At 36.6% G+C, this 12,782-nt stretch overlaps 1 protein-coding gene across 7 annotated transcripts in view; it reads left to right on the plus strand.

The window, feature by feature from the left end:
• Window positions 1–12,782, plus strand: part of CNOT4 (CCR4-NOT transcription complex subunit 4) — a 145,752-nt gene that overhangs the window by 46,314 nt on the left and 86,656 nt on the right. Inside the window, exon 2 of one of the 7 annotated variants that reach the window (XM_081800041.1) lies at window positions 1,196–1,257. The exons of the other annotated variants lie outside the window; for them this stretch is intronic. The gene's annotated coding sequence lies outside the window, so the exon portion shown is untranslated. The remainder of the gene's footprint in view (window positions 1–1,195; window positions 1,258–12,782) is intronic. 7 annotated transcript variants of the gene reach the window in all.

Below are 12,782 nucleotides of genomic sequence, written 5' to 3' on the forward strand. Positions count from 1 at the left end.
AAAAAAAAGATTTTATTTTTTTGTTTGACAGAGACAGAGAGAGCACAGATAGGCAGAGGGAGAGGGAGAAGCAGGCTCTCCGTGGAGCAGGGAGCCCGACATGGGGCTTGATCCCAGGACCCTGGGATCATGATCTGAGCCAAAGGCAGCTGCTTAACCGACTGAGCCACCCAGGCGCCCCTGGTTAATGTATTCTTATACATGCCTGTTGCTTTAACACAGGATTACCTCATTTAAAAAATTCGTGTTTTGTGCATTAAAGCTTCTAGAAGCATTGCAGATGTTACAGTTTACCGTAATTTGCCTAGTCCCAGAAAATTGGTGAAATGGTAACTGCTGAAGTTATAGCCACTGTCAAAGTTTAAACACTTTCACATGTGTAAGTATAGTAACATTGTTTAGTTATCTACCACATGTTATTATACCTGTATATTGTTAGTACCAACAGTTTGATGCTTAAAACTTTCCTCCCATTAATAGATACACTGTAGTTTTTATAATAACTAATGGTTGCATACTTCATATAGTAAGACTATAGCTATATTGCAAAAAATCCCATTCTCTCCCCTCACTCCAGGGTGGGGAGGGGGATTATAAGTGGATAACTAAATGGTGACTTAATTTTAATGTTGTTTTGTTTTATTTTAAAGATTTTATTTATTTGTCAGAGAGAGCGAGGGAGGAAGCGCACAAGCAGGGGGAGTGGCAGGCAGAGAGAGCAGGCTCCTCGCTGAGCGGGGAGCCAAATGTGGGACTCAGATCCCAGGACCTTGGGATCATGACCTGAGCTGAAGGCAGACGCTTAACCGACAAAGCCACCCAGGCGTCCCTTAATTTTAATTTTTTATTTTGGCTATTTGCTCTTTTATTCCCCCTTTCTCCTTCAATCCCTCACACCATTGTTCATAAAAGCTGTTTTCTCTTCAGTTAAAACCCAGCTGCTTCCCTTGTAATACCAGTCATTAGTTTACCTTTGGCTGTTTTCCTTTCTTGTTAAAACTTAACTTAGACTCTAATAATTATTTTATCCAACTTCTATGTCTTTATTTTGTTGCTTTTGCATTTTTCATTACTCATATTTTACTTTCTTCATTCCTTTTTGCACCTCCATCTGAATTTCTTCCTCCTATGAAATATGAAGCTGCACCCAATTCTGAACTTGTAGATAATTTTCTCTTTTATTTTTTGTATACAGGTAGTATGATTATTTGGAGCTTACTGAGGCTCCCAACATTGAAAGCATTTTCTAAACATTTAGTAAGTGTTGATTAACATCACTCAGAACAGTTTTACTTACTGCTTTAACATGTGTTATTCAGAATGGTCTTGGTTTTATTGTAGCTGTGTATGGAGGTATTTCATGTCAGTATTTCTCAGGTACTGTATTTGTTTCCTGAAATTTATCTAATTGGAAAACAAGGCTGTGTCTACAAATTACTTCAAGTTTTGTGAAATTTTATAGTAAGAGTAATGGAGATGCAGAAATAATTTTTTATATCCTAAAATAGTGCTAGTAGTTTCCTGTTGCATGCTGGAACAACTCATTGGGGTCTGTTAAAGTAAATGCTTGGAGTGGAGAGAAATCATGTGTTTAATATAATACTAAAAAAGATTTCCTTAGGAAGAAGGTTAAGAGAAATAGATTTGGAAGAAGTCCAAGACTTAGACTCATGCTCGGATTTGTGAGGTTTCTCTGTTAGTTTGGAGCAGGGGTCCCTGCTGCTTGTTTTTCTAAGGCCCAAGGGAGGGGTTTTTACATTTTCAAGTGTTTGAAAAAATAATCAAAGGAGTAATATTTTGTGATATGGGAAAATTAAGTGAAATTCAAATTTCAATGTCCATAAATAAGTTTTATGGTAACACAGCCACACTCATTTCTTTATGTATTGTCTGCAGCTGTCTTTGTACTTGAGCAGCAGAGTTGAGTGATTGCAGGTCTGTATGGCCCACAAAGAATAAAATAGTATTCAGCCCTTCACAGAAAGCATTTGCTGACGCCTAGTTTGGAACCTCTTCTCTTTTAGTGAGTGTTAGATTTTTTTAAATGGGCTTTTAGATTCTTTTTTTCTTTCTTTCTTTCTTCCTTCCTTCCTTCCTTTCTTAAAGATTTATTTCTTTATAGAGATGGGGGAGTGGGGCAGAGAATCTCAAACAGACTCCTCGCTGAGCAGGGAGCCCACTTGGGCTGAATCTGACAACCCTGAGATCATGACCTGAGCCAAAATAAGAGTTGGATGCTTGGGCGCCTGGGTGGCTCAGTTGGTTAAGCGACTGCCTTCGGCTCAGGTCATGATCCTGGAGTCCCGGGATCAAGTCCCACGTCGGGCTCCCTGCTCATCAGGGAGTCTGCCTCTCTCTCTGACCCTCCCCCCTCTCATGCTCTCTATCTCATTCTCTCTCTCAAATAAATGAATAAAATCTTTAAAAAAAAAAAAAAAGAGTTGGATGCTTAACCAACTGAGCCACGCAGGCGCCCCTGGGGCTTTTAGTTTCTAAGATGGCAATGGTATGGATAAGTTAGCATATTTTTTATTCCACTGTTAGGTAAATAATATCTTCCATTTCCTCAGAATTTGGGTGCACATATGTTTTTAGTCATTTTTTAATTTTTATTTTTTAAAGATTTTATTTATTTATTTGACAGAGAGATAGTGAGAGGAGGAACACAAGCAGGGGGAGTGGGAAAGGGAGAAGCAGGCTCCCCACCAAGCAGGGAGCCCGATGTGGGACTCGATCCCAGGACCCTGGGATCATGACCTGAACTGAAGGCAGACGCTTTAACGACTGAGCCACCCAGGCGCCCCTTTAGTCATTTTTATAAACTATAGGCTTAAATTCCACAATACTATTTGAAATGTATAATTATTTAAATAGATAACTTGGCTCTAAGAAATGAATATACTTTTTAAAAAAATATGTTCTTTATAAATTGCTTCACTTGTTGATCGTGGACTTTTTAACTTTTTATTTTAAAGTATGTGTATAGAGTATACCTATATGCGATTTAAAGATTAATAAAACAAGCACATTGGAGTGTGTCCCACCCAGCCAAAAATTGAAAGGATGGACTTCCTCATTAGTCAGTCAGTGCTTGCCATGAAGTAGGAAGACCGAAGTGGTGGCAGGTGAAATAATTTGGGGATGGATGAATTGGAACTGATCTCTTGGTGGAAGAGGAACATGCAGCATGCAACCTGGGATCAGGATTTAAGAGGTGTTAGAATCTAAGCGACTGGGTGACATTTAGATATAAGTAAAGAAGAGGTCCCACTTAACCATGCTAATAAACATTTTTGTTTGTTTTTAATACTGAGAGGATGAAACTGGCTCTTGCACTTCAGTTTAGTATTTTTGCTTGATTTTTTTCTATCTTATCTGTTACTACTGGTATACTATAAACTGATGTACAGACACATCTCTAAAAGGACTAATTTATGTTCAGAGTGACTAGGAGGGTTTTGAATTTTTGATGCTTTGATTCATTTGTTTCAAATAGTTCTCTGGGTCAGTCCTTAAAAACTATAAAATAGGCACACCCTTCTACCAGGTGCTGCCCCCCCAAATAGATCTGGGTTTTTTTGTGGGGTATTTTTGTTTTGTTTTTCTGAATGGAAAATACACTGATATACACAACTCCTTCTATTGACAACCTGTGTAAGTATGGTAGAGAACTAATTAGCACACTAATTAGTCTCTGATTTTATGCAGATTTGATTTTATCTTATTAATAATATTTTCATCAAGCTTAGCCTTTAATTTTTTTAACTCCTCGCTTTCTTCTGAGAGAGCATTAAACTAATAGGAAACATGTTCATGCTGATTCTCTAATTATACATTCAAAAGTTTTTTTGTCTCATCACTTTGTGTCTTTTTGTCAGATGCACTTAATTTTTAATTTAAAATAGTTTTTCCCTTTATAAATGTAAATGTTTATTTTCTAAAAATTGGAAAATAGGAGGAAGAAAAGAAACTGCATATAGTCACCCTGCTATTTTGGCATTTTCCCTTTGAATCATTCTTTGTATCCTCCCGCCCCCCCCTTGTGGGAACCTATAATTTGCTATACATTTGCCTGTGGCACAGTGAGAACACAATAGATGTGATCTTTGTACTCAAAGGATTCAAAGTTTATTAACTGTGAAGTTATTTTTAAAAATTAATGTACTATAATAGAAGAAATGCATTAATATAATGTCTTTTTACAAGACTCATACACAAGGCTCATTTCCAATCCATACCATTTCTTTCATTGTTTCTGTAGATGTAGTCACTATTACCAGCTTATATATAATTTTTTCTATGATTTTTTAATGTAAAAAGGTTGTACAGTACCTGCAGTTAAATTTTTTCATTCAGTATGTTTGTATATGTAGATCTACCTTAGTCTTTTAAACTGTTGTATTTCTTTTTATTGATTTACTGTAATTTTGTCATTTCCTATTGATGGGCATTTAGGTTTCCCTTTTTTTTTTGCCATTACAAAAAAGTGCTGGAAGTGTTTGTATATGCCTTAGTATGTGTGCAGCTCTTTCTGTGTGGAAGATACAGGGAGGTGGGATTAGTAGATCATAGAGAGTATGTGGTTACCCTTGAAATTTTACTGTTCATATTCCTCTTAAAGTTGGACCTTACGGGAGCTTATCTTACATCACTCTTCTCCTGACATGTTGTTATTGCTTAATATTTTATTTTATGCTTGTTAAATCCAACAAATTATACTGTTCTGTATAGAAGTACATGATTTAATTGGCATACATTTTTACCATATTCTTTTCTCACTGTCTCTTCTTTCTTTATTTTTTTTAAAGATTTTATTTATTTATTTGACAGAGAGAGACATAGTGAGAGAGGGAACACAAGCAGGGGGAGTAGGAGAGGGAGAAGCAGGCTTCCCGCGGAGCAGGGAGCCCGATGTGGGGCTCGATCGATCCCAGGACCCTGGGATCACAACCTGAGCCGAAGGCAGACGCTTAACGACTGAGCCACCCAGGCGCCCCTCACTGTCTCTTCTTTAATCTCTGATTGTGAGATCATTTTCCTTCTTCCGGAAGAACATCTTCACAATTTCCTTCAGTGGAGGTCTCTTACTGGTAAACTGTCTCTATTTTTGTTTATTTGTTTTAATTTTTAATTTAGCCTTCTTTTAACAATTATTTTTAGCTCTTTATCATGGAAATTTGTGAGCATACGTGAAAGTAGACCAATAGTGTGATGAAACCCAGTTATTTCTATCCCATAGTTTCTGTAGTTACATTTTACCATTCTACTTTCATCTCTTCCCCATTCTGTGTCTCCTTTCCTGCTGAAATATTATATCATGAAGTCTGTAAATACTTCAGTGTATCTCCTATAGAAGAGCTTTAAAAAAGGTTAAAAAAAAAAAAAGACAGCAGGAAGGGAAAAATGAAGGTAGGGAATCGGAGGGGGAGACGAACCATGAGAGACTATGGACTCTGAGAAACAAACTGAGGGTTCTAGAGGGGAGGGGGGTTGGGAGGACGGGTTAGCCTGGTGATGGGTATTAAAGAGGGCACATACTGAATGGAGCACTGGGTGTTATATGCAAACAAATGAATCATGGAACACTACATCAAAAACTAATGATGTAATGTATGGTGATTAACATAACATAAAAAAAACAAAAAAATAAACATAATACTACTACTATCCCTAACTCACAGTAATTCCTTAATATCATCTAGTATCCAGTCCATGTGAAAATGTTGATTATCTCAAAAAATGTTTTATGATTTTACTCTTATTCTTGAGGGTTATTCTTTTCTAGGAAGACAATAGTAGGTTGATAATTTTCTTTCAGTATCTATGTACGTCTTTCCCTTCTGACTTAAGTTGTTGCTCTTGAGAAGTCAGCTGTAATTCTAATTATTCCATTGGGTGAGAGGTCCTTTATAAAAGTCTGCTTTTAAGATTCTTGTTACCTTCAGTGTTCTGCAGTTTTGCTGTCTTGTAGCTGGATGTGGGTTTGTTGATCCCACTTAGGTATATTGTGCTCTCTGGGTCTGCAGATTATTTTTAACCATTGTGGGAAACTTGCAGCTGTTATCTTTTTCTTTTAAGACTGAAAAAATTGAGGAATATACAGAAACATATAAAACATGTACAGCAAGTGTCTTTATAACCCAGGTCAAAAATAGGATATTTCAAGTACCATCAGAATTTCTCAGATAACATCTCTTCTCATTCATAACCCTTTCCCTTTCATTCAGAGGCACTCAGTAGTCTGACTTTTATTACCTTATGTGCATCCCTGAAATATATTTTATTTGTTGAAATGTATATGACCACAGTTATATTCTTCTTGCTTTCTTTGCTCAGCATTGTTTGTGAGATTCATCTGTGGTTTTGTGTAGCTGTAATTCATTTTCTTTTCTTTCTTTTTTTTAAGACTTTATTTGAGAGAGAAAGAGAGCAACAGCAGAGGGATAGGAGAAGCAGGCTCCCTACTGAGCAGGGAGCCCGATGCGGGGCTTGATCCCAGGACCCTGAGATCATGACCTGAGCTGAAGGCAGATGCTTAACTGACTGACCCACCCAGGTGCCCCACTGTAGTTCATTTTCTTTCTTTCTTTTTTTTTTTTTTAAAGATTTTTTATTTATTTGACAGAGACACAGCGAGAGAGGGAACACAAGCAGGGGGAGTGGGAGAGGGAGAAGCAGGCTCCCCGCTGAGCAGGAAGCCCAGTGTGGGGCTCGATCCCAGGACCCTGGGACCATGACCTGAGCCGAAGGCAGGCGCTTAATGACTGAGCCACCCAGGCGCCCCTGTAGTTCATTTTCATACGGCCATTATTTCTTCAAATATTTTTTTCTTCTCCTTTTCTCTCCTTTTGTTCCCATTATGTGTATGTTGATGCACTCAGTGGTGTTTTACTTTTCTCTGAGGGTCTGTTCAGTTTTCTTTTTTCTTTTTCCTCTCTGTTTCTTGGATTGAATAATCTTTATTAATCTGTCTTTGATTTTACCAGTTCATTCTTATGACAATTGAAATGCACTGTTGAGCCCCTCTAATGACTTTTTTATTTCTTATTATACTTTCCAACTCCAGAATTTCATTGTTTATTTTTAATAATATTTATCTCTTTATTGACACCCTATTTGATGTGACATTGTCATCATACGTTACTTCTTTAATTATAATTTTCTTTAGTTCTTTGAATATATATGTAAATGGCTCTTTGAAGTCTTTGTTAAATCCGACATCTGGTGGCTCACACAGGCAGTTTCTATTGCCTGCTTTTTTCCTTCTATATGGGTTATACATTCCCATTTCTTTGTATGGCTAGTAATTTCTTATTGGAAACGGACATCTTATATAATATTGTAGCAACTCTGGATACTGGTCTCCCCTGCCCCTCTGAGCCCTTATGATTGTTACTTGCTTATTTGTTTTTTTTTTTAAAGATTTTATTTATTTATTTGACAGAGACACAGCGAGAGAGGGAACACAAGCAGGGGGAGGAGTGGGAGAGGGAGAAGCAGGCTTCCTGCGGAGCAGGGAGCCCGATGCGGGGCGCGATCCCAGGACGCTGGGATCATGACCTGAGCCGAAGGCAGACGCTTAACGACTGAGTCACCCAGGCGCCCCGTTACTTGCTTATTTGTTTAGTTACTGGGTGGATTATTTTAGTGAAGTCTGTTTCCCTCTTGCAGTGTTAAGCATCTGGTGTTGTTCCTAGGGGGTGCAGATTTGGATATGCCCACATTAACCCAGGGATTTTTCACAGGGCTCCCTTTCACTGCCTCTTTCCTTGACCACACCCAGATGTTAAGCTCCATTAATTGCCACCTGCCTGCTCCATTGTTTTCAACAATGCCTTAGGACATAAATTGTTTCTCAGCTTGATCCAAAAAATTGGAGCTCACTTGAAGGGATAGTTCTTGAGTTAGAGCTTGAAATTTGTTCTGACCCCAGGAGGGCTCATCCCAGCTGGTTTACAGGTTAGCCTGTTTCTGAATCTCCTCCCATTTGTCCTTCACCACAATGTCCAAGGTTTTGAGATTGCCCTTAGGCTTGAACTTCACACACTGTTGCAGACAGAGTCAACATTGGAACAATGTTGGATTGGAACAGTCTCTTTGGAAGAGATTCAGAGCTATTGGTTTTAAGGCCTGCTTTACCTTTCTGGTAAAATCTTTGGCTCTGGCTCTGGAATTGGGTAGTAGAGAGAGTGATGTGCTTTTCTCTTTGTGTTTCACCCCCAGTTTAGGAACTGAGCACTTCTTGGAGGTATATATGGTAGTCTCAGGTCACCTAGTCTTGCCTTTCCTGGTGTGGGACTTCTGCTTTCCAAAGTAGCTGAGTGGAGGACAATCTGGGTCCTAGTATTTTCAACATGTAGCAGCAACATAGGACCTCTTTTCTGTGCGTGGCAGTTGAGTGGAAGAGAGGTGCCCTTATCTGCACTTACCTGGAACTTAGCTTTAGCATCAGGTAGCTTTGAGCAGAATGAGAAATACTGACGTCCTGCTCCTCCTGGGAAGACTGCTCTTGGAGTGGTAGCTGTGGTGAGAGGGTACTCTTTGTTCCTGGCTGCGCCAATCTGAAATTTCAGCCTCACTGAGCCAGTAAGGGGGAAGGAAAGAGAGGGGTAGGTTTTGGTTCAAATACTACATAGTCTTCTGTTTTTCCTGAGTTTTAGATTTTCTTGAGAAAATGTTTCTTCATTTGCCTCATACCTTAGGATCATTTTTGTCTGTTGGGGTCACTAATATATCCCAAAGACATAGACTAGAATTTGAAACACAGTAAGAGCTGAATAACTATTTTATTGAATCACTCAATAAATGAAGATAAAAAAGAACTGTTAGAATGGCAGAAACTTCATTGGTCAGCTATCTAACTTTTCTAATAAAGTGAGAACCTTTGTAAGTAGAAGGAATAAATGTTATGTTGTACTGGATACAATTAGAACAACCGTTAGCTTTCTTGATAAGAGAGCTTAAATGTGCTTTTACCTTTTGTTTTTTAAACTTTCCGTTTTAAAAGACTAGTCATTGTTAAGTTCTATATTATACTATACTTTAAGTAGTGGTGTAGAAGTCTCTACCAAAGTGGTTTAAGTTAGATCTTTTTTACTTGAATCATTTTAAATGTGTATGGAAACTTTTTTTACAGGAAGGAAACTTGTAGCAAATCTTTTTTTTTCTTTAAATTGATAATACACATAAATGATCGTCTTCAGTTTTTAATTATTTTAATTTTCATATTAGGTTTTTAAAAAATATATTTGTATGCAAAGGTTGCATTTCCTTATTGCTTTGATTTGAATGATTTGTCATCTTGGCTGTTTTTTGATTTGTTCAGCTGATAAATTTGTGGTAATTTTAATAACAACTCTCCCAAAATCAATGATCATATTCCTCCAGCTGCAAATGAATGCATGCAAATTAGCAAATTACTTTTAGTATTGAGTATTGCATCATGAGTAAATAAAAAAACCTTTGCCTTTTCATTGAGATGTTCAGAGAAGTCTGTTATTATGTCTAATATGTATTTGGTACATATGGACTTGAAAAGATTGGCAGTTTTGTTCAGTGAGTCTTCTGATAGGTACCTACACATTTATGGATGAATAAATAGGTACTTCCCCTTCCTTTACCTGCTCCCTTCCTTCCTTCCATCCCTTCTTTCTTGCTGTCCTTCCACTTGACAAATAGTTACATGCCACCAACTGTTCTGAGATTTTTGGATATGCCAATAAGTAAGACAGTTTTTTCCCTCCTGGGGGTTACTTTCTACTGGAAAAAGATTTGGTTCATCTTCTTCCACCCTTATCTACCTCTTCTGCAAAAAATGCTGAGGGGACATGTTATAATGTGTGAGATGACTTGGATGCTGATTTTGATTTACATCTTAATAATTTACTAAATGAACACATTGGTGGAGAGGTCAAAAGCAGTCCCACATAATTGATTCTTTTATGTATAATGGCATCTTAACCTTTATGAAGGAGACTTTAAATTCTTAGGTATTTTTCTAAAACATAAATAAGCTTTCCTCCTGTTCCTAAAGGTAATACAGACAGTCTTGAGTTCCATAGTGTATGTATATTCATGGTATATGTATACTGGTAATTTGGTACTTAATTTAAAATGGGGAAGTATTGTTGATATTTAGGCAATCAGCTTACCTTGCTTTTTTATGTAGCAAACTGTCCATAGCTAGTGTTCAGTCTGGTTTTTTGCCTTTGTGTAGTTTATTATTTAAGTAACATGCTTTGTGAAATAGGTACCTAATATAGAAACAGTGGGTAACTTAGAATGTTGTTTCCTATTTTTGAAGAAGGTTGTCAGTCATAAATGACATATAACAATAATTTATTCCTTTTTTTTCATTATTCATTCATCAAATAAGTGAGTACTGACTCTTTACCACCAGCCATATTGTATCTGCTTGGTATACCATCGTAAATGTGATGTGCCAGGTTAATTTCTCTGCTCTCCTGAAGTTTCCATTCTAGTGAGATTGGACTGGTTATTAAATAAGAATTTTATAGTCATAAAACAGTGATTAAGTAAACTGTAAGTGGTGTGGTATTATACTTAAAGGTTTTAAAAAATGTTAGTTTATAGTTCTATGTATATATATCGAGTATATGGTTTTTATGGACACTTAAGATGCTATTCTGGATACCCTTCAAAGTCTGTGTGTGTATATATTTCATACCTGTAAGTAGCTTTCTGTTACATGTTGTTAATATATTTTGGTTGTGTAGTATATCCAGCAGTATAATTTGCAGTGCAGTGGAGTTGCATCATATACACATTTACCTTATGACAAAATCAGCTGTGAGATTGGCAAAAAATTAAAGGACTAATGACTTTAAGTAGGGAACCAGATACTTGAAAAGTTTTCTCAAAAGTGCTTTTTACACCCCATTTAAGTGTATAGTGTATATTTTTCTTTTCTTGATTTTTTATTATAAAATATATCTAACCCCAAATTTGTCATTTTAAGTATTTTTAAGTGTACATTCAGTGGCATTAAGTACATTCACTGTGTTGTGTAACCATCACCACTTTCTATTTCTAAAACCTTTTTTACCATCCAACCAGAGACTCTATATCCATTAAGCAGTAACTCCCCATTCTCCCTCTCCCCAACCCCCGGTAACCTCTACTCTCCTTTCTATGTCAGTGAATTTGCCTGTTCTAGATACCTCATATCAGTGGAATCATATGATACTTGTCTTTTTGTGACTGGCTTATTTCACTTAGTACAGTGCTTTCAAGGTTCATCCACATTGTAGCATGTATCAGAATTTTACTCTTTTTTATGGCCGAATATATTCTATGTGTACACTACATTTTCCATTCATCTGATGGACACTTGGGTTGTTTCCATCTTCAGCTGTTGTGAATAATGCTGCTGTGAACATTGCTGTACAAGTATCTGTTCAAGTCCCTGCTTTGAGTTTTTTGGGTATATATCCAGAAGTGGATCATATGCTAACTCTATATTTAACTTTTTGAGGAACCACCAAACTGTTTTCCACAGTGGCTACAGTACTTTAGATTTTACAGTATATTTTTATACAGATTTTTTGAACAGGGTCCTAAGCACAAAAACATGTATGCAGCACTTTATGAGTGATTTTTGAGCATGGTTTTGAGTACGGTACTTTTATTTTGTATACTTCACTACTCTTTGGTGTTTCAAGAGCATTATATTTTGTCAATTTATACTGTGTGGTATTAGGTTCAGTTGATCTAGAGAATAAGAACTTGGATAATAAGGTAGAGATTTTCTGTAGTATTGACTTTTTTGAAAAAGGAACATCATTTTCACTTTTTGGAAATGTATATTTCATACACAGATATGCAGCTGCAACTTCAGTGATCATAATTTCTGTCTTACCATGTTGGAAAGGGCATGGGTTCTGAAGCTGGTGGTCTTACTTTCGAATTGTATGTTTTAACCCTTGGAGCCAGGTTTACCACGTAGCCTCAGTTTCACCTTTTATAAATGTGTTCTTACCAAGTCACTGTGAGGATTAGATCGTGTATGTGAAAATGAACTTCTTTTTTTTTCAAAATTAATTACCGAATCAAAAACTAATCACTTCTGTCCTAAGAACCCCCACACCTCCTCCAGGAAGTCATTGACTTGACTTTCCTTTTTCATTTAAAAACATCTTTTCTTTCTGTGTCTTATACCTTTATAAATCTTATTGTTTTAACTCATTTTGTTTTATTTTTATTTTAATATACTATAAATATTTATAGTATATTAAATATTTATAGAATTTATACAATATATATTAATATAAATATTAATATTTATGAAATAAAATTATTCTTTCTTAAATGAAAATTTGGGCTAAGGTATTTGGAGAGGAGAGAGTTTATTTCAAAGCTTATTTTATTTTATTTTATTTATTTATTTTTTAAAGATTTTATTCATGAGAGAGAGAGAGAGAGGCAGAGGGAGAAGCAGGCTCCCAGGGAGCAGGGAGCCTGATGCGGGACTCGATCCCAGGACGCTGGGATCATGACCTGAGCCGAAGGCAGACGCTTAACCATCTGAGCCACTCAGGCGCCCTCAAAGCTTATTTTAAGATTTTTTATTTTATTTATTTGACAGAGAGAGAGATAGCGAGAGAGGGAACACAAGCAGGGGGAGTGGGAGAGGGAGAAGCAGGCTTCCCGCTGAGGAGGAAGTCCTCAAAGCTTATTTTATTTTTTTATTTTATTTTATTTTATTTTATTTTTTAATTTTTTTTTAAGATTTTATTTATTTGCGAGAGAGAGAATGAGAGACA

Source organism: Leptonychotes weddellii, chromosome 12, assembly GCF_054177405.1.
Source record: "Leptonychotes weddellii isolate Sample4059 chromosome 12, ASM5417740v2, whole genome shotgun sequence".
Classification (NCBI taxonomy): Eukaryota; Metazoa; Chordata; class Mammalia; order Carnivora; family Phocidae; genus Leptonychotes; species Leptonychotes weddellii.